At 45.6% G+C, this 25,007-nt stretch overlaps 8 non-coding genes and 2 pseudogenes across 8 annotated transcripts; all 10 read left to right on the top strand.

Moving 5' to 3' along the window:
• The first annotated feature begins 268 nt into the window (after nt 1-268).
• Nucleotides 269-432, top strand: LOC134986343 (U1 spliceosomal RNA). Its single transcript, XR_010192238.1, has one exon. It is a non-coding gene; the product is annotated as a U1 spliceosomal RNA (small nuclear RNA).
• A 956-nt stretch (nt 433-1,388) lies between these two features.
• LOC134986362 (U1 spliceosomal RNA) lies at nt 1,389-1,552 on the top strand. Its single transcript, XR_010192255.1, has one exon. It is a non-coding gene; the product is annotated as a U1 spliceosomal RNA (small nuclear RNA).
• A 956-nt stretch (nt 1,553-2,508) lies between these two features.
• Nucleotides 2,509-2,672, top strand: LOC134986503 (U1 spliceosomal RNA). Its single transcript, XR_010192372.1, has one exon. It is a non-coding gene; the product is annotated as a U1 spliceosomal RNA (small nuclear RNA).
• A 152-nt stretch (nt 2,673-2,824) lies between these two features.
• Nucleotides 2,825-2,987, top strand: LOC134986422 (U1 spliceosomal RNA). Its single transcript, XR_010192307.1, has one exon. It is a non-coding gene; the product is annotated as a U1 spliceosomal RNA (small nuclear RNA).
• A 2,626-nt stretch (nt 2,988-5,613) lies between these two features.
• LOC134986457 (U1 spliceosomal RNA) lies at nt 5,614-5,768 on the top strand (annotated as a pseudogene).
• Nucleotides 5,769-5,920: 152 nt separating this feature from the next.
• Nucleotides 5,921-6,062, top strand: LOC134986446 (U1 spliceosomal RNA; annotated as a pseudogene).
• A 694-nt stretch (nt 6,063-6,756) lies between these two features.
• On the top strand, nt 6,757-6,920 carry LOC134986376 (U1 spliceosomal RNA). Its single transcript, XR_010192269.1, has one exon. It is a non-coding gene; the product is annotated as a U1 spliceosomal RNA (small nuclear RNA).
• Nucleotides 6,921-7,072: 152 nt separating this feature from the next.
• LOC134986460 (U1 spliceosomal RNA) lies at nt 7,073-7,235 on the top strand. Its single transcript, XR_010192333.1, has one exon. It is a non-coding gene; the product is annotated as a U1 spliceosomal RNA (small nuclear RNA).
• Nucleotides 7,236-7,906: 671 nt separating this feature from the next.
• LOC134986391 (U1 spliceosomal RNA) lies at nt 7,907-8,070 on the top strand. Its single transcript, XR_010192283.1, has one exon. It is a non-coding gene; the product is annotated as a U1 spliceosomal RNA (small nuclear RNA).
• A 152-nt stretch (nt 8,071-8,222) lies between these two features.
• LOC134986477 (U1 spliceosomal RNA) lies at nt 8,223-8,385 on the top strand. The gene has a single exon (XR_010192348.1). It is a non-coding gene; the product is annotated as a U1 spliceosomal RNA (small nuclear RNA).
• Nucleotides 8,386-25,007: the final 16,622 nt, after the last annotated feature.

A 25,007-nucleotide genomic window follows, 5' to 3' on the forward strand; every position in this document is an offset into this window, starting at 1 on the left:
CACTGCTTGGATGACATCACCATATGCAAATCCATCTGCGGCAGGCCTTCCCCCAGGAATGCTTGCACTAGTTGTTGCATTTGGTTTGTTGTTTGGGGGTGCTTCAGTATTAGGCAGCCTTCTGCCCTCCCATGTTCATCTGAAAATATGTGTTCTCCCTGCAGTTGTTGTCCCCAGATGAGAGTTCCCTTGTGCTGCCTCAGTTGAATCTCCTTTACTTGACAGAGATGTGCCTGAGCAGCGGCCCTCCCCAGCCCTATCCCAAATCATACTTATTTTGCATAGGAGATACCATGGTCATGAAGATTGTTCTCCCAGGGTTAGGTGCATTCATTGCATTCTGGGTATGCTGACCCCTGTGATTTCCCCAAATGTGGGAAACTCGACTGCATTATTTGTGGTAGTGGGGGACTGTGTTTGTGCTTTCCTCTGGTCAGCTCTGGTAAAAGTCAGATTTCTTTGTCTCAGATCTTCCTCTAGCCTTGTTCTTCTTTCGAGAGTTCCCTTGTGCTGCCTCAGTTGGATCTCCTTCACTTGACAGGGGGCTGCTCGAGCAGCGACCCTCCCCAGCTCTAGCCCAACTCCTACTTAGTTGCTTCTCCCAGGGCAAGGCTCACCCATTGCACTCTGGGTGTGCTGTCCCTGCGATTTCCCCAAATGTGGGACACTTGACTGCATAATTTGTGTTTCACCTGGTCGGCTCTCGTATAATTCAGATCTCTTTGTCTCAGGTCTCTCTCCAGCCTAGTTTGCTGTCTGATCCACTTCTCTTTTCTTGAGCCGCTCCCTTCTATGCCCTTGTGCACTATCCTGACTTCTCCCGTCTGCTTACTTTGTGCCTTCCAACGCACAATGCAAACTACAGGTAGTGCTGCAGGGCCCATACCCTTTTACTTGCCTTACAGAGCAGCTCTGGAGCTGTTACAGTGCCCAGCTGCTGCAAGAAATCAGCTTAAATGCTTCAGGGGCTGGGGCATAGCCAACATGAGCCCCACACCGAAGGAGGGTGGAGGTGTTTAATGCGAACTAGGGGTCATCCAAGCGCCGCAAAAGGCCGCCATGCCCTGCATAACCCTTTTCTCTTTTCATATGCAGATGAGGGTTCCAGCCAACTTTGGCCCACTGCTTGGATGACATCACCATATGCAAATCCATCTGCGGCAGGCCTTCCCCCAGGAATGCTTGCACTAGTTGTTGCATTTGGTTTGTTGTTTGGGGGTGCTTCAGTTTTAGGCAGCCTTCTGCCCTCCCATGTTCATCTGAAAATATGTGTTCTCCCTGCAGTTGTTGTCCCCAGATGAGAGTTCCCTTGTGCTGCCTCAGTTGAATCTCCTTTACTTGACAGAGATGTGCCTGAGCAGCGGCCCTCCCCAGCCCTATCCCAAATCATACTTATTTTGCATAGGAGATACCATGGTCATGAAGAGTGTTCTCCCAGGGTTAGGTGCATTCATTGCATTCTGGGTATGCTGACCCCTGTGATTTCCCCAAATGTGGGAAACTCGACTGCATTATTTGTGGTAGTGGGGGACTGTGTTTGTGCTTTCCTCTGGTCAGCTCTGGTAAAAGTCAGATTTCTTTGTCTCAGATCTTCCTCTAGCCTTGTTCTTCTTTCGAGAGTTCCCTTGTGCTGCCTCAGTTGGATCTCCTTCACTTGACAGGGGGCTGCTCGAGCAGCGACCCTCCCCAGCTCTAGCCCAACTCCTACTTAGTTGCTTCTCCCAGGGCAAGGCTCACCCATTGCACTCTGGGTGTGCTGTTCCTGCGATTTCCCCAAATGTGGGACACTTGACTGCATAATTTGTGTTTCACCTGGTCGGCTCTCGTATAATTCAGATCTCTTTGTCTCAGGTCTCTCTCCAGCCTAGTTTGCTGTCTGATCCACTTCTCTTTTCTTGAGCCGCTCCCTTCTATGCCCTTGTGCACTATCCTGACTTCTCCCGTCTGCTTACTTTGTGCCTTCCAACGCACAATGCAAACTACAGGTAGTGCTGCAGGGCCCATACCCTTTTACTTGCCTTACAGAGCAGCTCTGGAGCTGTTACAGTGCCCAGCTGCTGCAAGAAATCAGCTTAAATGCTTCAGGGGCTGGGGCATAGCCAACATGAGCCCCACACCGAAGGAGGGTGGAGGTGTTTAATGCAAACTAGGGGTCAGCCAAGCGCCGCAAAAGGCCGCCATGCCCTGCACGCCCCTTTTCTCTTTTGATATGCAGACAAGGGTTGAAGTCAACTTTGACCCACTGCTTGGATGACATCACCATATGCAAATCCATCTGCGGCAGGCCTTCCCCCAGAAATGCTTGCACTAGTTGTTGCATTTGGTTTGTTGTTTGGGGGTGCTTCAGTATTAGGCAGCCTTCTGCCCTCCCATGTTCATCTGAAAATATGTGTTCTCCCTGCAGTTGTTGTCCCCAGATGAGAGTTCCCTTGTGCTGCCTCAGTTGAATCTCCTTTACTTGACAGAGATGTGCCTGAGCAGCGGCCCTCCCCAGCCCTATCCCAAATCATACTTATTTTGCATAGGAGATACCATGGTCATGAAGATTGTTCTCCCAGGGTTAGGTTCATTCATTGCATTCTGGGTATGCTGACCCCTGTGATTTCCCCAAATGTGGGAAACTCGACTGCATTATTTGTGGTAGTGGGGGACTGTGTTTGTGCTTTCCTCTGGTCAGCTCTGGTAAAAGTCAGATTTCTTTGTCTCAGATCTTCCTCTAGCCTTGTTCTTCTTTCGAGAGTTCCCTTGTGCTGCCTCAGTTGGATCTCCTTCACTTGACAGGGGGGTGCCCGAGCAGCGACCCTCCCCAGCTCTAGCCCAACTCCTACTTACCTGCCAGGTGAGATACTATGATCATGAAGTTGCTTCTCCCAGGGCAAGGCTCACCCATTGCACTCTGGGTGTGCTGCCCCTGCGATTTCCCCAAATGTGGGAAATTTGACTGCATAATTTGTGTTTCCTCTGGTCGGCTCTCATATAATTCAGATCTCTTTGTCTCAGGTCTCTCTCCAGCCTAGTTTGCTGTCTGTTTCCACTTCTTTTTTCTTGAGCCCCTCCCTTCTATACCCTTGTGCACTATCCTGACTTCTCCTCCCGTCTGCTTACTTTGTGCCTTCCAACGCACAATGCAAACTACAGGTAGTGCTGCAGGGCCCACACCCTATTACTTGCCTTACAGAGCAGCTCTGGAGCTGTTACAGTGCCCAGCTGCTGCAAGTAATCAGCTTGAATGCTTCAGGGGCTGGGGCATAGCCAACATGAGCCCCACACCGAAGTAGGGTGGAGGTGTTTAATGCGAACTAGGGGTCATCCAAGCGCCGCAAAAGGCCGCCATGCCCTGCACGCCCCTTTTCTCTTTTCATATGCAGACGAGGGTTGAAGCCAACTTTGACCCACTGCTTGGATGACATCACCATATGCAAATCCATCTGCTGCAGGCCTTCCCCCAGGAATGATTGTACTAGTTGTTGCATTTGGTTTGTTGTTTGGGGGTGCTTCAGTATTAGGCAGCCTTCTGCCCTCCCATGTTCATCTGAAAATATGTGTTCTCCCTGCAGTTGTTGTCCCCAGATGAGAGTTCCCTTGTGCTGCCTCAGTTGAATCTCCTTTACTTGACAAGGGAGGCATTTTGGATTTTTTCTTTGGGTACCCTTACACCTGATGGTCTGAATGAGAGCATCGAACTGAACAACATTGGCAGTCTCTGAAGATTTTATCTATTGATTTACCTAATATATTATTTATTGAATATCCATTTATTGTATGTTTAATAAATAAACAAAATTATTAGAAGTAGCTATTTTGGAAACAGCTTTCCTCTTAGGATGAAACTGTATAACCCTGTTGTGTGTATTTCTTTAAAGTTCCTTAGTAAAATCCACTAGTAATGATGAACATCAGATTTCTTCCTCCATCCTCTTTTTACACTTTCTCTTGGTTCTATATATATATTTTTTTTCTATTTTTATTATTTTCCCCTCCTTCTCCCAAAAGGCCCCCCTCCCTCCCCCCCCCTCCCTGTTTTAAATTTTAAAATCTTTAAATATTTAAATCTTCGAATCCTTAAATTGTCTGTTTAATATTTATTTTTTCTTCAATTCTTTTTGTTGTTTAAACAGCAATGTAATTATTCCAGGGGTTAAAATAATGAAATATAGAAATAATATTAACAAAAATTAAAGGTAAAAATGAATTGATAGAATGATCCCATTAAAAGTAAATAAATAATATTGATGTTAAGCTGAGCGGGTTGAATTCGAACATGGGACTAGCTGCATAGAATGCAGGTGATGTTTCCCCTGCGCCACAAGAACTGCTTTAGTAGTGGCCTGGATTTATGTTACCCTAAAAGGTTTTATATAAGTAAATGGGGATCCTTAGTGCTGAGTCTCTGAATTATGTATATGTGATTATAGATATGAGGTATTGATTGAAAGATTATAGGTTAATCTGTATATAGATTATATATTTTCTGTTATTTTTTAAACCACCTTGTTGCTTATTTTATTATTATTTTTAATCACCATGTTGCTTATTTTTATATTATGAAATGCCTTTATATGTGCAAATGCAATTAGAAAGTTGTTCCATATGTGAGTCATTACATGTATGCATCCAATTAGTACATGTATGTATCCAATCAACTAATTAGTAATACTATTGGTCCGGTGCATTTTAAAAAGAGCCTGCTAGGCTGCTGATGTATCCTCTGACGAAACCGCTCTTGGATAACAGCGGAGAAACGCGTAAGGAAGGTGATTACCGGACACTCTGATTGCTGAGATATAAGCCCGTTCATGAACGAGCTACATCACGGCGGACGTCTGATGTAAAGACAGCGGTGAAGGGGAAAAAGCAATTTGAGACCGAGCAAAAGGAGGTCTCTACCCACGGCAGGAAGAAATATCCCGACCGCGAGTGCCAATAAGATCCAGCCACGGTTAACGGGGGTCGTAGCATACCGCTGTGTTTCACCAACCATCACAGCGCTCTCCCCCTGTTTTCTTTCATTACTCACGTGAGTTACATATGAACTTTAACTGCAGTAAATAAGAGGCGTTGGTTACAACTGTTGCTGTTCATCCACAAGAAGGAATTTAATGTATCAATTACAATTGGAAAGTAATGATTAAATTACAACAGCTGTATCCAGGAGGATTTTTTGGACACTTTAATAAACATTCCGTTGTCATCAAGGGCAATATGAAATAGATCCTGATTACATTTAGATATGGATAGTGGTGCCTATATATGTTGACTCCATTGTATTTTATTGAATGTGGGTTTCTTCTGTCTATATATATTTTTTAAAAATAAAGAGCTTGTATATTTTATTTTTTGCGCTCCCTTGATAACAAGTGTGATTATCTTTAAAATTTGGTTTATTATTAGTAGAACAGTACTACCTATGGGAGCACCATTTTATAATATATGGTGAAAATTAATAGATGTATAAAGATTAAATAAGCAACAAATTGGTGAAATAGATAAGTTTTGATAGGAGCACTGGGTTCTATATATATATTGACATTTGGTTATATATATGTATAGACTTTATAAATTCTTGACAGAGATGTGCCTGAGCAGCGGCCCTCCCCAGCCCTATCCCAAATCATACTTATGAGATACCATGGTCATGAAGATTGTTCTCCCAGGGTGAGGTTCATTCATTGCATTCTGGGTTTGCTGACCCCTGTGATTTCCACAAATGTGGGAAACTCGACTGCATTATTTGTGGTAGTGGGGGACTGTGTTTGTTCTTTCCTCTGGTCAGCTCTGGTAAAAGTCAGATTTATTTGTCTTAGATCTTCCTCTAGCCTTGTTCTTCTATCGAGAGTTTCCTTGTGCTGCCTCAGTTGGATCTACTTCACTTGACAGGGGGGTGCCCGAGCAGCGACCCTCCCCAGCTCTAGCCCAACTCCTACTTACCTGCCAGGTGAGATACTATGATCATGAAGTTGCTTCTCCCAGGACAAGGATCACCCATTGCACTCTGGGTGTGCTGCTCCTGCGATTTTCCCAAATGTGGGAAACTTGACTGCATAATTTGTGTTTCCCCTGGTCAGCTCTCATATAATTCAGATCTCTTTGTCTCAGGTCTCTCTCCAGCCTAGTTTGCTGTCTGTTTCCACTTCTTTTTTCTTGAGCCCCTCCCTTCTATACCCTAGTGCACTATCCTGACTTCTCCTCCCGTCTGCTTACTTAGTGCCTTACAATGCACAATGCAAACTACAGGTAGTGCTGCAGGGCCCACACCCTTTTACTTGCCTTACAGAGCAGCTCTGGAGCTGTTACAGTACCCAGCTGCTGCAAGAAATCAGCTTGAATGCTTCAGGGGCTGGGGCATAGCCAACATGAGCCCCACACCGAAGGAGGGTGGAGGTGTTTAATGCGAACTAGGGGTCATCCAAGCGCCGCAAAAGGCCGCCATGCCCTGCACGCCCCTCTTCTCTATTCATATGCAGATGAGGGTTGAAGCCAACTTTGACCCACTGCTTGGATGACATCACCATATGCAAATCCATCTGCTGCAGGCCTTCCCCCAGGAATGCTTGCACTAGTTGTTGCATTTGGTTTGTTGTTTGGGGGTGCTTCAGTATTAGGCAGCCTCTGCCCTCCCATGTTCATCTGAAAATATGTGTTCTCCCTGCAGTTGTTGTCCCCAGATGAGAGTTCCCTTGTGCTGCCTCAGTTGAATCTCCTTTACTTGACAGAGATGTGCCTGAGCAGCGGCCCTCCCGAGCTCTATCCCAAATCATACTTATTTTGCATAGGAGATACCATGGTCATGAAGATTGTTTTCCCAGGGTGAGGTTCATTCATTGCATTCTGGGTATGCTGACCCCTGTGATTTCCCCAAATGTGGGAAACTGGACTGCATTATTTGTGGTAGTGAGGGACTGTGTTTGTGCTTTCCTCTGGTCAGCTCTGGTAAAAGTCAGATTTCTTTGTCTCAGATCTTCCTCTAGCCTTGTTCTTCTTTCAAGAGTTCCCTTGTGCTGCCTCAGTTTGATTTCCTTCACTTGACAGGGGGGTGCCCGAGCAGCGACCCTCCCAAGCTCTAGCCCAGCTCCTACTTACCTGCCAGGTGAGATACTATGATCATGAAGGTGCTTCTCCCAGGGCAAGGCTCACCCATTGCACTCTGGGTGTGCTACTCCTGCGGTTTCCCCAAATGTTGGACACTTGACTGCATAATTTGTGTTTCACCTGGTCGGCTCTCGTATAATTCAGATCTCTTTGTCTCAGGTCACTCTCCAGCCTAATTTGCAGTCTGTTTCCACTTCTCTTTTCTTGAGTTGCTCCCTTCTATGCCCTTGCGCACTATCCTGACTTCTCCCGTCTGCTTACTTTGTGCCTTCCAACGCACAATGCAAACTACAGGTAGTGCTGCAGGGCCCACACCCTTTTACTTGCCTTACAGAGCAGCTCTGGAGCTGTTACAGTGCCCAGCTGCTGCAAGAAATCAGCTTGAATGCTTCAGGGGCTGGGGCATAGCCATCATGAGCCCCACACCGAAGGAGGGTGGAGGTGTTTAATGCGAACTAGGGGTCATCCAAGCACCGCAAAAGGCCGCCATGCCCTGCATGCCAATTTTCTCTTTTCATATGCAGACGAGGGTTGAAGCCAACTTTGACCCACTGCTTGGATGACATCACCATATGCAAATCCATCTGCTGCAGGCCTTCCCCCAGGAATGCTTGCACTAGTTGTTGCATTTGGTTTGTTGTTTGGGGGTGCTTCAGTATTAGGCAGCCTTCTGCCCTCCCATGTTCATCTGAAAATATGTGTACCTCCTGCAGTTGTTGTCCCCAGATGAGAGTTCCCTTGTGCTGCCTCAGTTGAATCTCCTTTACTTGACAGAGATGTGCCTGAGCAGCGGCCCTCCCCTGCCCTATCCCAAATCATACTTATTTTGCATAGGAGATACCATGGTCATGAAGATTGTTCTCCCAGGGTGAGGTTCATTCATTGCATTCTGGGTATGCTGACCCCTGTTATTTCCCCAAATGTTGTAAACTTGACAGCATTATTTGTGGTAGTGGGGGACTGTGTTTGTGCTTTCCTCTGGTCAGCTCTGGTAAAAGTCAGATTTCTTTGTCTCAGATCTTCCTCTAGCCTTGTTCTTCTTTCGAGAGTTCCCTTGTGCTGCCTCAGTTGGATCTCCTTCACTTGACAGGGGGGTGCCCGAGCAGCGACCCTCCCCAGCTCTAGCCCAACTCCTTCTTACCTGGTAGGTAAGATACTATGATCATGAATGTGCTTCTCCCAGGGCAAGGCTCACCAATTGCACTCTGGGTGTGCTGCTCCTGCGATTCCCCCAAATGTGGGAAACTTGACTGCATAATTTGTGTTTCCCCTGGTCGGCTCTCGTATAATTCAGATCTCTTTGTCTCATGTCTCTCTCCAGCCTAGTTTGCTGTCTGTTTACACTTCATTTTTCTTGAGCCGCTCCCTTCTATGCCCTTGCGCACTATCCTGACTTCTCTCGTCTGCTTAATTTGTGCCTTCCAACGCACAATGCGAACTACAGGTAGTGCTGCAGGGCCCAAGCCCTTTTACTTCCCTTACAGAGCAGCTCTGGAGCTGTTACAGTGCCTAGCTGCTGCAAGAAATCAGCTTGAATTCTTCAGGGGCTGGGGCATAGCCAACATGAGCCCCACACCGAAGGAGGGTGGAGGTGTTTAATGCGAACTAGGGGTCATCCAATTGCCGCAAAAGGCCGCCATGCCCTGCACGCCCAGGGGTACAAGCTGGAATTCGAGATGTCTCCCCCCAGCCGTTTCCTAAAATATGCCTTGCTGACAACTCCCTCAGGCAGGGAGGCTGTGCTAGAGGCAATTAATAAGCGGTATTCCCAGCAGGTAATACTCAAGGTGCCCCTACTTCAATAAGGACGGGGTTACTATTCCACACGGGTTGGGGTACCGAAACCGCATGGTTCGGTGTGACCCATTTTATATTTAAAATCCTTGAACAAAAAAATTCAAGTTCAAGATGGAATCGCTCAGGGCGGTTATTCCAAGCCTGGACGAGGGGGATTACATGGTATCCTGGGACATCAAGGATGCTTACCTGCATGTCCCCATTTACCATCCTCGCCAGGAGTACCTCAGATTTGTGGTACAGGATTACCATTACCAAGTCCAGACACTGCCGTTTGGACTGTACATGGCACCGAGGGTGTTTTATTAAGGTAATGGCCGAAATGTTGATACTCCTTCAAAAAAAAGGGAGTTGTAATTATCCCGTACTTGGACAATCTCGTTATAAGGGCGAGGTCCAAGGAGCAGTTGGTAGTCGGGGTAGCACTATTTTGGAAAGTGCTACAACAGCATGGTTGGATTCTAAACAGTCCAAAGTCACAGCTGGTTCCTATGACACGTCTACTGTTCCTGGGGATGGTTCTGGACATAAACCAGAAATAGTGTTTCTCCCGGAGGAGAAAGCCAAGGAGTTGTCATCTCTAGTCAGAGACCTCCTGAAGCCAAAATAGGTAGCGGTGCATCATTGCACGCGAGTCCTGGAAAAAATGGTAGCTTCCTACGAAGCAATCCCATTAGGCAGGTTCCATACAAGAACTTTTCAGAGGGACCTGTTGGACAAGTGGTCCGGATCGCATCTTCCGATGCATAGGCTGATAACCCTGTCTCCAAGGACCAGGGTATCTCTACTGTGGTGGCTGCAGAGTGCCCATCTTCAAGAGGGCCGCAGGTTCGGCATACAGGACTAGGTCCTAGTGACCATGGATTCCAGCCTTTGAGGCTGGGAGGCAGTCACACAGGGAAGAAATTTCCAGGGACTTTGGTCAAGTCAGGTTATTTCCCTACACATAAATATTCTGGACCTGAGGGCCATTTACAATGCCCTGAGGCCGGCAAGTCCTCTGCTTCAAAACCAGCCGGTACTGATCCAATCAGACAACATCACGGCAGTCGCCCATGTAAACCAACAGGGCGGCACAAGAAGCAGGATGGCGATGGCAGAAGCCACAAGGATTCTCCGATAGGCGGAAAATCATGTGTTAGCACTGTCAGCAGTGTTCATTCCCGGAGTGGACAACTGGGAAGCAGATCTTCTCAACAGACACGACCTCCACCCGGGAGAATGGGGACTTCCTCCAGAAGTCTTCCAATAGGATTGTACACCATTGGGAAAGGCCACAGGTGGACATGATGGCGTCCCGCCTCAACAAAAAGCTATAAAAGATATTGCACCGGGTCAAGGGACCCTCAGGCGATAGCTATGGACGCTCTGGTAACACCGTGGGTGTACCAGTCGGTTTATGTGTTCTCCCCTCTGCCTCTCATACCAAAGGTACTGAGAATAATAAGAAGGCGAGGAGTAAGAACGATACTCGTGGATAGCCAAGAAGAGCTTGGTACCCAGAACTTCAAGAATTTATATCGGAGGACCCATGGCCTCTGCCACTCAGACAGGACCTGCGGCAGCAGGGGCCCTGTCTGTTCCAAGACTTACCGCGGCTGCGTTTGTCGGCATGGCGGTTGAACGCCGGATCCTGAAGGAAAAGGGCATTCCGGAGGAAGTCATTCCTACGCTTACTAAAGCCAGGAAAGAGGTTACAGCAACTCATTATCACCGCATATGGCGAAAATATGTTGCATGGTGTGAGGCCGAAAGGGCCCCAACAGAGGAATTTCAACTAGGTCGATTTCTGCATTTCCTGCAAGCAGGAGTGACTATGGGCCTTAAATTGGGTTCCATTAAGGTACAGATCTCGGCTCTGTCGATTTTCTTTCAAAAAGAACTAGCTTCAGTACCTGAAGTTCAGACATTTATAAAAGGAGTGCTGCAGAGTCAGCCCCCGTTTGTGCCTCCTGTGGCACCTTGGGATCTCAACGTGGTGTTGAGTTTCTTAAAATCACATTGGTTTGAACCACTAAAAACCGTGGATCTGAAATATCTCACGTGGAAGGTGGTTATGTTATTGGCCTTGGCTTCTGCCAGGCGAGTATCAAAGTTGGCGGCTTTGTCTTGTAAAAGCCCTTATTTGATTTTCCATATGGATAGGGCAGAATTGAGGACTCGTCCCCAGTTTCTCCCAAAGGTGGTGTCAGCGTTTCACCTGAACCAGCCTATTGTGGTGCCTAGGCTACTAGGGACTTGGAGGACTCCAAGTTGCTAGACGTTGTCAGGGCACTGAAAATATATGTTTCCAGAATGGCTAGAGTCAGAAAATCTGACTCGCTGTTTATCCTATATGCACCTAACAAGCTGGGTGCTCCTGCTTCTAAGCAGACTATTGCTCGTTGGATTTGTAGTACAATTCAGCTTGCACATACTGTGGAAGGCCTGCCACAGCCAAAATCTGTCAATGCCCATTCCACAAGGAAGGTGGGCTCATCTTGGGCGGCTGCCCGAGGGGTCTCGGCTTTACAACTTTGCCAAGCAGCTACTTGGTCAGGGGCAAACACGTTTGCAAAATTCTACAAATTTGATACCCTGGCTGAGGAGGACCTGGAGTTCTCTCATTCAGTGCTGCAGAGTCATCCGCACTCTCCCGCCCGTTTGGGAGCTTTGGTATAATCCCCATGGTCCTTACGGAGTTCCCAGCATCCACTAGGACGTTAGAGAAAATAAGAATTTACTCACCGGTAATTCTATTTCTCGTAGTCCGTAGTGGATGCTGGGCGCCCATCCCAAGTGCGGTTTATCTGCAATACTTGTACATAGTTATTGTTAACTAAATCGGGTTATTGTTGAGCCATCTGTTGAGAGGCTCTATTGTTTCATACTGTTAACTGTGTTTCATATCACGAGTTGTACGGTGTGATTGGTGTGGCTGGTATGAGTCTTACCCGGGATTCAAAATCCTTCCTTATTGTGTACGCTCGTCCGGGCACAGTACCTAACTGAGGCTTGGAGGAGGGTCATAGTGGGAGGAGCCAGTGCACACCAGGTAGTCTAAGATCTTTCTAGAGTGCCCAGCCTCCTTCGGAGCCCGCTATTCCCCATGGTCCTTACGGAGTTCCCAGCATCCACTACGGACTACGAGAAATAGAATTACCGGTGAGTAAATTCTTATTATAGTAGTGTATACACTAGAGGTCTTTCCGAACCCCCTAATCCTAACATTGTAATTTGCTTTAGGGCGCACCTCCAATTAGTCTAGTGTTTCGTATTTTCACATTAAATACTTTCTTGCATTGGTTGGTTAAAGATTAGATCGTATATTTTTCTAGATATAGCTGTGCATAGTCTACAAGGCTACATGCTTCTCCCCTAACTAGAGATGTGCAGCGGGCATTTTTCGTGTTTCATGTTTTGGTTTTGGTTTCGGATCCGCAGTTGTGTTTTGGATACGGACGCGTTTTGGCAAAACCACCCTTTTGGGTTTTGGATTCGGGTGATTTTTTTTTAAAACCTCAAACAGCTAAAATCATAGAATTTCGGGGTAATTTTGATCCTATAGTATTAAGCTCAATAACCATAATTTCTACTCCTTTCCAGTCTATTCTGAACACCTCACACCTCCCAATATTATTTTTAGTCCTAAAATTTGCACCAAGGTCCCTGGATGACTAAGCTAAGCGACCCAAGTGGGCAGCACAAACACCTGGCCCATCTAGGAGTGGCACTGCAGTGTCAGACAGGATGGCACTTAAAAAAATAGCCCCAAACAGCACATGATGCAAAGATAAATAAAAAAAGAGGCGCAAGATGAAATTGTAGTGTGTCTCTCCTGCTCAGTGTCAGTTCTCAGTAGTATCCTCATCAGTGCTCAGTATCACTACTCATTGTCTTGTGCTGCATTGTGGTGCTCAGTATACTAGAGTACATTACTAATAGTCCAGTGCTGCATCTTGCTGCTCAGTGTCAGTTCTAGTATCCTCATCAGTGCTCAGTATCACTGCTCATTGTTTTGTGCTGCATTGTGGTGCTCAGTATACTACAGAACATTACTAATAGTCCAGTGCTGCATCTGGCTGCTCAGTGTCAGTTCTAGTAATCTCATCAGTGCTCCGTATCACTGCTCATTGTCTTGTGGTGCTCAGTATACTACAGTACATTACTAATACTCCAGTGTCTTGTGCCGCATATGGCTGCTGTAGGGTGCTGTGGTAGTGTCCTGTCACTGTGCATATGTCATCATTCCAGTCACAGTGACATACCCTCCAACTGTACCTTTTTAATAGGTACAGTACCTTTTTTTCATGGTCTGTACCTATTTTTGGCTCTCCAAACTTCCATTGAAAGTATAGGAAAAGGGGCGTGACCACGCCCCCTTTACCCATGACCACGCCCCTTTTTCTAATTTGTACCAATTTTTGTGTGTAAAATGTTGGAGGGTATGCAGTGATATCTGGTATCTATCTAGTGGTATCTAATTCCAGACATTACCACCGTCTAATTCCAGATATATTACTGGCATATAATTCCACACATTAAAAAATGGAGAACAAAAAGGTGGAGGGTAAAATAGGGAAAGATCAAGATCCACTTCCACCTAGTGCTGAAGCTGCTGCCACTAGTCAAGGCAGAGACAATTCAATGCCATCAACATTATGTAATGATTATACGATACATTATATATCATATCATTGTATGGTTGTAAAATACAACTTAAAAACTTTAATGAATAAATACATAAAGTAGCTTTTATGTAACCTTTTTAAACCTATTAGCATAGACCGAATCTCATCGTGTGTATAGGCCTTTAGTTCAACAACAGCATGGGACCAGTTAGTGTGTTTTGACCACTGCACAGCACCTGGTGTTATATAGTAAGCACCACTATGGCATAGTATACAGCATTATGGGCCTGATATGAGTGTGACCAGCGGTGATGTGGAATGCAGTAGGAGGTGCTGTTTAGTAAGCACCACTTCTATATTCACCATGCAGTATATTGTGTGAATATAGAAGTGTTGGCTGTGTTATATATTAGAGTAATTATTGCAGCTCCCAGCTAAAATTGCAACAATGTAATTTAGTGACAAGCTGCAGAGATTAACCCTTTCTGTGGCTGCTGCACAACCTCTATTCATATCGCTGAATTCAATTAGGGAGATGTTCTCACCCCGCGAGCAAGCGCAGGTATATGCCACACTTATGGTAACATTGGATTTACAGATATTTTCTTGCAGGGGTGTTTCTAAACAATTTGGCTTCAAATGCGTGCCCCCCGCCACCATTGGCATTAAAAATTGTGCCCCTCCCCCATATATATATATATATATATATATATATATATATATAAAAAAACTATATTTGCGTGAGCGCTCCGGACGGGATGGGGGGGGGGCGTGACCTCGCAAAAATGGGTATGGTCTCCATAAAATGGGCGTAGCCTTGCAGGCAAAGACTACCTTACACCCCAGTTCTTGACCCTGCACCAACAGACCTCGGCCACCACAGGGAAAAAAGTACAGTAATTTCCACCATGTTAAGCCCCACACATTAATGCCCTTTGGAACATATTATGTCACTCACCACAATATCTGTGATACACTATGCCCTACAGTAAAGCTTCTAATTACTTTTACAAAAACTGCTCAATGCCAAGAGTTTCACGTGCTGGGTGTCATGCTCATTGCCAGGGGTTTCACTCTCTGGGTGTCATGCTCATTGCCAGGGGGAACGCAGTAGGAGGTGTTATATAGTAAGCACCACTATGGCATAGTATATAGCATTATATATATTGTGAGCACTGGTGATGTTGAGTGCAGTAGAGCTGCTGCTGGGTAATTACAATTGACTACAACCACCAATATATTCTGCTGCACTATATATATGCAAAGCTAATTCTGCTGGGTAATTACAACTGACTACAACCACCAATATATTCTGCTGCACTATATATTTGCAAAGCTAATTCTGCTGGGTAATTACAATTGACTACAACCACCAATATATTCTGCTGCACTATATCTATATATGCAAAGCTAATTCTGCTGAGTAATTACAATTGACTACAACCACCAATATATTCTGCTGCACTATATCTATATATGCAAAGCTAATTCTGCTGGGTAATGCAAATTGAAACATTATTGCATAGTATGTGATTTTGAAGTACTTTTTTAAAGTTTTGAATGATATAGACCCAGTTTAATCTTTGTGGAATGCCTGGTTGTTGTTTTTAAGGTAATTTATTGCCTGGCATTTGAGGGGGTGGGGTGTGGTTACAGATTTCAATTATTGGTTTCACTTGTAATAGTCTTCTACTTAAGTCCAATGGTGTAGGCTGTGCAAAGCCATTTGGCTGTGCATTTATTGATCTAAGCGTGCATTTTTATCAAAGCGTGATAAAATTGACACATAACAGCAGTGTTCAATCAGCGTTCAATCGAAGTGAAAAAGAAGGAAAACAGAAGCACACCAATCTAACAAAACAAAGAAAACTGAAGAACTAATAACAAATGTGAGTCACTTACTCCTCAGATCACTCACCTCCTGATTGTTGCATCTGATTACATAGCACAGAACTACCTTACTTGGACATTTCATAAACCATCCATTTCACCTACAAATGCCTGTATCTGTATTATTGTAATTTTGTTTTTTAAGCACAGCTGCACCAATGCAATTTTACCAGCAAACACTTAAAACATCTAACATAATTACCATTGCTTCTTAAACCTCTCACAATCCTTTCATTTCTTACACTCCAAATACTTTTCTGCACCCACTTTATCTACGCTTTTGACTCATTTCATACTAAATCTACACCCCTTGAGCCTACACTGCTTTTCTCACCTGCATTTCTGCAATTCTTCTGCTCGGATTGCCTTACAGTCTCCTCTCCTACTTCCACTTTCCCTCAACCTATTTACCTACTTAACACTATGTCAAGGTTTTCTTATACTCCCCACATCACTCAGTGTCTACCTAATAATGTATCTTTAGCCTTCCCCCCTAGTCTCCTCCACCTCCTCCTCTCTCCCCTCCTCTGTCTCCCCTCCATCCCTCTGTTTCCTTCCCCCACCTTTCCTGTTACCCCACTTTCATTCACCTCTGCCCCATGGTCCTGCTACCCCACAACTCAGCCCTGCTCCCTCTCTCCCTTCCCTGTCACCTCCCCACACCCCCATCCACATCACACTGACCTCCCTCCCTGCCCACCTCCTGCAGTTTCCCCTCCTAGCTCAGGCACCCGTACCATCACTACTCTCTCATCATCCCTGCCCTCAAACTTAATCCCACCTCATCGCTACAGCAACCCTGAAAATCTAATTCACATCTCTCCCACAAACTCATACCCCCTATCCTGTGCCCTCTGGAATGCCAGATCTGTTTATAACAAACTGGTCCCTACTCATGACCTTTTCATTTCCAACTCCCTACACCTACTAGCCATTACTGAAACTTGGATTACGCCCTCTGACACTACTTCTGCTGCTGCTCTCTCTGCTGGGGGCCTTACATTCACACACACACCCCGACCAGGGGGTCGCCATGGGGGTGGTGTTGGGGTCCTTTTACCTTCTAGTTACTCCTACCAACTCATACCACCAGAACCATCCCTTATATTCTCTACATTTGAGGTCCACGCCATATGCCTCTTCCAACCAGTCCATCTTAGAGTAGCTGTCATTTACCGCCCCCCTGGCACTGCTTCCAAATTAATCGACAACTTTGCTTCCTGGCTTCCTCACTTCCTCTCTTCTGACATTCCCACCATTATCCTAGGCGATTTCAACATCCCTATTGACATCCCCACACAATCCCCTGCCTCTAAGCTCCTTAACCTCACCTCTTCACTTGGTCTCTCCCAGTGGACCTCCTCACCCTCCCATGTGAATGGGAGCTCACTGGATCTGGTCTTCACTCACCGCTGTGATATTTCTGATTTTTCCAACTCCCCATTTCCCCTCTCTGACCACCACCTGCTCTCCTTCAACCTATCTCTCTCGACTTCCCCATCTCTACCTCCTAAGGCTACCATCACTAAGCGTAACATTGAAGCTATTGACACCACATTCCTTTCCTCCCTGTTTGACTCACTTCTCTCTCCTATTCTCTCTCTCTCATGCCCTGAACAAGCCACTTCCACATACAATGCTTCCCTTACTTCTGCTCTTGACTCTGTTGCTCCACCAACCACTATTCACCCTCACAAATTAACACCTCAACCCTGGCACACCAAATGCACCAGATATCTGCAAAAATGCTCACGTACGGCTGAGCGACACTGGAGGAAATCACGCTCTAAGGCAGACTTCCTCCATTTCAAACTTATGCTCTCATCCTTCAGTGCTGCCCTTTCTCTTGCTAAACAGTCATACTTCAAGAACCTCATCTCCTCCCAGTCTTCCAACCCCCGGCGCCTCTTTGCCACTCTCAACTCACTCCTCTGCCCACCTCCACCTCGTCTCCCTTCCTCACTCTCTGCTCTTGACTTTGCCACTTACTTCACATCCAAAATTGACTCCATACGTCAGGACATCACATCACACCAGACTATCAGTAACCAGCCTTCTCTCGTGGATGGCCAAGAAGAGCTTGGTACCCAGAACTTCAAGAATTTATATCGGAGGACCCATGGCCTCTGCCACTCAGACAGGACCTGCGGCAGCAGGGGCCCTGTCTGTTCCAAGACTTACCGCGGCTGCGTTTGTCGGCATGGCGGTTGAACGCCGGATCCTGAAGGAAAAGGGCATTCCGGAGGAAGTCATTCCTACGCTTACTAAAGCCAGGAAAGAGGTTACAGCAACTCATTATCACCGCATATGGCGAAAATATGTTGCATGGTGTGAGGCCGAAAGGGCCCCAACAGAGGAATTTCAACTAGGTCGATTTCTGCATTTCCTGCAAGCAGGAGTGACTATGGGCCTTAAATTGGGTTCCATTAAGGTACAGATCTAGGCTCTGTCGATTTTCTTTCAAAAAGAACTAGCTTCAGTACCTGAAGTTCAGACATTTATAAAAGGAGTGCTGCAGAGTCAGCCCCCGTTTGTGCCTCCTGTGGCACCTTGGGATCTCAACGTGGTGTTGAGTTTCTTAAAATCACATTGGTTTGAACCACTAAAAACCGTGGATCTGAAATATCTCACGTGGAAGGTGGTTATGTTATTGGCCTTGGCTTCTGCCAGGCGAGTATCAAAGTTGGCGGCTTTGTCTTGTAAAAGCCCTTATTTGATTTTCCATATGGATAGGGCAGAATTGAGGACTCGTCCCCAGTTTCTCCCAAAGGTGGTGTCAGCGTTTCACCTGAACCAGCCTATTGTGGTGCCTAGGCTACTAGGGACTTGGAGGACTCCAAGTTGCTAGACGTTGTCAGGGCACTGAAAATATATGTTTCCAGAATGGCTAGAGTCAGAAAATCTGACTCGCTGTTTATCCTATATGCACCTAACAAGCTGGGTGCTCCTGCTTCTAAGCAGACTATTGCTCGTTGGATTTGTAGTACAATTCAGCTTGCACATACTGTGGCAGGCCTGCCACAGCCAAAATCTGTCAATGCCCATTCCACAAGGAAGGTGGGCTCATCTTGGGCGGCTGCCCGAGGGGTCTCGGCTTTACAACTTTGCCGAGCAGCTACTTGGTCAGGGGCAAACACGTTTGCAAAATTCTACAAATTTGATACCCTGGCTGAGGAGGACCTGGAGTTCTCTCATTCAGTGCTGCAGAGTCATCCGCACTCTCCCGCCCGTTTGGGAGCTTTGGTATAATCCCCATGGTCCTTACGGAGTTCCCAGCATCCACTAGGACGTTAGAGAAAATAAGAATTTACTCACCGGTAATTCTATTTCTCGTAGTCCGTAGTGGATGCTGGGCGCCCATCCCAAGTGCGGTTTATCTGCAATACTTGTACATAGTTATTGTTAACTAAATCGGGTTATTGTTGAGCCATCTGTTGAGAGGCTCTATTGTTTCATACTGTTAACTGTGTTTCATATCACGAGTTGTACGGTGTGATTGGTGTGGCTGGTATGAGTCTTACCCGGGATTCAAAATCCTTCCTTATTGTGTACGCTCGTCCGGGCACAGTACCTAACTGAGGCTTGGAGGAGGGTCATAGTGGGAGGAGCCAGTGCACACCAGGTAGTCTAAGATCTTTCTAGAGTGCCCAGCCTCCTTCGGAGCCCGCTATTCCCCATGGTCCTTACGGAGTTCCCAGCATCCACTACGGACTACGAGAAATAGAATTACCGGTGAGTAAATTCTTATTATAGTAGTGTATACACTAGAGGTCTTTCCGAACCCCCTAATCCTAACATTGTAATTTGCTTTAGGGCGCACCTCCAATTAGTCTAGTGTTTCGTATTTTCACATTAAATACTTTCTTGCATTGGTTGGTTAAAGATTAGATCGTATATTTTTCTAGATATAGCTGTGCATAGTCTACAAGGCTACATGCTTCTCCCCTAACTAGAGATGTGCAGCGGGCATTTTTCGTGTTTCATGTTTTGGTTTTGGTTTCGGATCCGCAGTTGTGTTTTGGATACGGACGCGTTTTGGCAAAACCACCCTTTTGGGTTTTGGATTCGGGTGATTTTTTTTTAAAACCTCAAACAGCTAAAATCATAGAATTTCGGGGTAATTTTGATCCTATAGTATTAAGCTCAATAACCATAATTTCTACTCCTTTCCAGTCTATTCTGAACACCTCACACCTCCCAATATTATTTTTAGTCCTAAAATTTGCACCAAGGTCCCTGGATGACTTAGCTAAGCGACCCAAGTGGGCAGCACAAACACCTGGCCCATCTAGGAGTGGCACTGCAGTGTCAGACAGGATGGCACTTAAAAAAATAGCCCCAAACAGCACATGATGCAAAGATAAATAAAAAAAGAGGCGCAAGATGAAATTGTAGTGTGTCTCTCCTGCTCAGTGTCAGTTCTCAGTAGTATCCTCATCAGTGCTCAGTATCACTGCTCATTGTCTTGTGCTGCATTGTGGTGCTCAGTATACTAGAGTACATTACTAATAGTCCAGTGCTGCATCTTGCTGCTCAGTGTCAGTTCTAGTATCCTCATCAGTGCTCAGTATCACTGCTCATTGTTTTGTGCTGCATTGTGGTGCTCAGTATACTACAGAACATTACTAATAGTCCAGTGCTGCATCTGGCTGCTCAGTGTCAGTTCTAGTAATCTCATCAGTGCTCCGTATCACTGCTCATTGTCTTGTGGTGCTCAGTATACTACAGTACATTACTAATACTCCAGTGTCTTGTGCCGCATATGGCTGCTGTAGGGTGCTGTGGTAGTGTCCTGTCACTGTGCATATGTCATCATTCCAGTCACAGTGACATACCCTCCAACTGTACCTTTTTAATAGGTACAGTACCTTTTTTTCATGGTCTGTACCTATTTTTGGCTCTCCAAACTTCCATTGAAAGTATAGGAAAAGGGGCGTGACCACGCCCCCTTTACCCATGACCACGCCCCTTTTTCTAATTTGTACCAATTTTTGTGTGTAAAATGTTGGAGGGTATGCAGTGATATCTGGTATCTATCTAGTGGTATCTAATTCCAGACATTACCACCGTCTAATTCCAGATATATTACTGGCATATAATTCCACACATTAAAAAATGGAGAACAAAAAGGTGGAGGGTAAAATAGGGAAAGATCAAGATCCACTTCCACCTAGTGCTGAAGCTGCTGCCACTAGTCAAGGCAGAGACAATTCAATGCCATCAACATTATGTAATGATTATACGATACATTATATATCATATCATTGTATGGTTGTAAAATACAACTTAAAAACTTTAATGAATAAATACATAAAGTAGCTTTTATGTAACCTTTTTAAACCTATTAGCATAGACCGAATCTCATCGTGTGTATAGGCCTTTAGTTCAACAACAGCATGGGACCAGTTAGTGTGTTTTGACCACTGCACAGCACCTGGTGTTATATAGTAAGCACCACTATGGCATAGTATACAGCATTATGGGCCTGATATGAGTGTGACCAGCGGTGATGTGGAATGCAGTAGGAGGTGCTGTTTAGTAAGCACCACTTCTATATTCACCATGCAGTATATTGTGTGAATATAGAAGTGTTGGCTGTGTTATATATTAGAGTAATTATTGCAGCTCCCAGCTAAAATTGCAACAATGTAATTTAGTGACAAGCTGCAGAGATTAACCCTTTCTGTGGCTGCTGCACAACCTCTATTCATATCGCTGAATTCAATTAGGGAGATGTTCTCACCCCGCGAGCAAGCGCAGGTATATGCCACACTTATGGTAACATTGGATTTACAGATATTTTCTTGCAGGGGTGTTTCTAAACAATTTGGCTTCAAATGCGTGCCCCCCGCCACCATTGGCATTAAAAATTGTGCCCCTCCCCCATATATATATATATATATATATATATATATATATAAAAAAAACTATATTTGCGTGAGCGCTCCGGACGGGATGGGGGGGGGCGTGACCTCGCAAAAATGGGTATGGTCTCCATAAAATGGGCGTAGCCTTGCAGGCAAAGACTACCTTACACCCCAGTTCTTGACCCTGCACCAACAGACCTCGGCCACCACAGGGAAAAAAGTACAGTAATTTCCACCATGTTAAGCCCCACACATTAATGCCCTTTGGAACATATTATGTCACTCACCACAATATCTGTGATACACTATGCCCTACAGTAAAGCTTCTAATTACTTTTACAAAAACTGCTCAATGCCAAGAGTTTCACGTGCTGGGTGTCATGCTCATTGCCAGGGGTTTCACTCTCTGGGTGTCATGCTCATTGCCAGGGGGAACGCAGTAGGAGGTGTTATATAGTAAGCACCACTATGGCATAGTATATAGCATTATATATATTGTGAGCACTGGTGATGTTGAGTGCAGTAGAGCTGCTGCTGGGTAATTACAATTGACTACAACCACCAATATATTCTGCTGCACTATATATATGCAAAGCTAATTCTGCTGGGTAATTACAACTGACTACAACCACCAATATATTCTGCTGCACTATATATTTGCAAAGCTAATTCTGCTGGGTAATTACAATTGACTACAACCACCAATATATTCTGCTGCACTATATCTATATATGCAAAGCTAATTCTGCTGAGTAATTACAATTGACTACAACCACCAATATATTCTGCTGCACTATATCTATATATGCAAAGCTAATTCTGCTGGGTAATGCAAATTGAAACATTATTGCATAGTATGTGATTTTGAAGTACTTTTTTAAAGTTTTGAATGATATAGACCCAGTTTAATCTTTGTGGAATGCCTGGTTGTTGTTTTTAAGGTAATTTATTGCCTGGCATTTGAGGGGGTGGGGTGTGGTTACAGATTTCAATTATTGGTTTCACTTGTAATAGTCTTCTACTTAAGTCCAATGGTGTAGGCTGTGCAAAGCCATTTGGCTGTGCATTTATTGATCTAAGCGTGCATTTTTATCAAAGCGTGATAAAATTGACACATAACAGCAGTGTTCAATCAGCGTTCAATCGAAGTGAAAAAGAAGGAAAACAGAAGCACACCAATCTAACAAAACAAAGAAAACTGAAGAACTAATAACAAATGTGAGTCACTTACTCCTCAGATCACTCACCTCCTGATTGTTGCATCTGATTACATAGCACAGAACTACCTTACTTGGACATTTCATAAACCATCCATTTCACCTACAAATGCCTGTATCTGTATTATTGTAATTTTGTTTTTTAAGCACAGCTGCACCAATGCAATTTTACCAGCAAACACTTAAAACATCTAACATAATTACCATTGCTTCTTAAACCTCTCACAATCCTTTCATTTCTTACACTCCAAATACTTTTCTGCACCCACTTTATCTACGCTTTTGACTCATTTCATACTAAATCTACACCCCTTGAGCCTACACTGCTTTTCTCACCTGCATTTCTGCAATTCTTCTGCTCGGATTGCCTTACAGTCTCCTCTCCTACTTCCACTTTCCCTCAACCTATTTACCTACTTAACACTATGTCAAGGTTTTCTTATACTCCCCACATCACTCAGTGTCTACCTAATAATGTATCTTTAGCCTTCCCCCCTAGTCTCCTCCACCTCCTCCTCTCTCCCCTCCTCTGTCTCCCCTCCATCCCTCTGTTTCCTTCCCCCACCTTTCCTGTTACCCCACTTTCATTCACCTCTGCCCCATGGTCCTGCTACCCCACAACTCAGCCCTGCTCCCTCTCTCCCTTCCCTGTCACCTCCCCACACCCCCATCCACATCACACTGACCTCCCTCCCTGCCCACCTCCTGCAGTTTCCCCTCCTAGCTCAGGCACCCGTACCATCACTACTCTCTCATCATCCCTGCCCTCAAACTTAATCCCACCTCATCGCTACAGCAACCCTGAAAATCTAATTCACATCTCTCCCACAAACTCATACCCCCTATCCTGTGCCCTCTGGAATGCCAGATCTGTTTATAACAAACTGGTCCCTACTCATGACCTTTTCATTTCCAACTCCCTACACCTACTAGCCATTACTGAAACTTGGATTACGCCCTCTGACACTACTTCTGCTGCTGCTCTCTCTGCTGGGGGCCTTACATTCACACACACACCCCGACCTGGGGGTCGCCATGGGGGTGGTGTTGGGGTCCTTTTACCTTCTAGTTACTCCTACCAACTCATACCACCAGAACCATCCCTTATATTCTCTACATTTGAGGTCCACGCCATATGCCTCTTCCAACCAGTCCATCTTAGAGTAGCTGTCATTTACCGCCCCCCTGGCACTGCTTCCAAATTAATCGACAACTTTGCTTCCTGGCTTCCTCACTTCCTCTCTTCTGACATTCCCACCATTATCCTAGGCGATTTCAACATCCCTATTGACATCCCCACACAATCCCCTGCCTCTAAGCTCCTTAACCTCACCTCTTCACTTGGTCTCTCCCAGTGGACCTCCTCACCCTCCCATGTGAATGGGAGCTCACTGGATCTGGTCTTCACTCACCGCTGTGATATTTCTGATTTTTCCAACTCCCCATTTCCCCTCTCTGACCACCACCTGCTCTCCTTCAACCTATCTCTCTCGACTTCCCCATCTCTACCTCCTAAGGCTACCATCACTAAGCGTAACATTGAAGCTATTGACACCACATTCCTTTCCTCCCTGTTTGACTCACTTCTCTCTCCTATTCTCTCTCTCTCATGCCCTGAACAAGCCACTTCCACATACAATGCTTCCCTTACTTCTGCTCTTGACTCTGTTGCTCCACCAACCACTATTCACCCTCACAAATTAACACCTCAACCCTGGCACACCAAATGCACCAGATATCTGCAAAAATGCTCACGTACGGCTGAGCGACACTGGAGGAAATCACGCTCTAAGGCAGACTTCCTCCATTTCAAACTTATGCTCTCATCCTTCAGTGCTGCCCTTTCTCTTGCTAAACAGTCATACTTCAAGAACCTCATCTCCTCCCAGTCTTCCAACCCCCGGCGCCTCTTTGCCACTCTCAACTCACTCCTCTGCCCACCTCCACCTCGTCTCCCTTCCTCACTCTCTGCTCTTGACTTTGCCACTTACTTCACATCCAAAATTGACTCCATACGTCAGGACATCACATCACACCAGACTATCAGTAACCAGCCTTCTCTCGTGGATGGCCAAGAAGAGCTTGGTACCCAGAACTTCAAGAATTTATATCGGAGGACCCATGGCCTCTGCCACTCAGACAGGACCTGCGGCAGCAGGGGCCCTGTCTGTTCCAAGACTTACCGCGGCTGCGTTTGTCGGCATGGCGGTTGAACGCCGGATCCTGAAGGAAAAGGGCATTCCGGAGGAAGTCATTCCTACGCTTACTAAAGCCAGGAAAGAGGTTACAGCAACTCATTATCACCGCATATGGCGAAAATATGTTGCATGGTGTGAGGCCGAAAGGGCCCCAACAGAGGAATTTCAACTAGGTCGATTTCTGCATTTCCTGCAAGCAGGAGTGACTATGGGCCTTAAATTGGGTTCCATTAAGGTACAGATCTCGGCTCTGTCGATTTTCTTTCAAAAAGAACTAGCTTCAGTACCTGAAGTTCAGACATTTATAAAAGGAGTGCTGCAGAGTCAGCCCCCGTTTGT

The sequence above is a fragment of the Pseudophryne corroboree genome (assembly GCF_028390025.1).
Source record: "Pseudophryne corroboree isolate aPseCor3 chromosome 7 unlocalized genomic scaffold, aPseCor3.hap2 SUPER_7_unloc_3, whole genome shotgun sequence".
Taxonomy (NCBI): Eukaryota; Metazoa; Chordata; class Amphibia; order Anura; family Myobatrachidae; genus Pseudophryne; species Pseudophryne corroboree.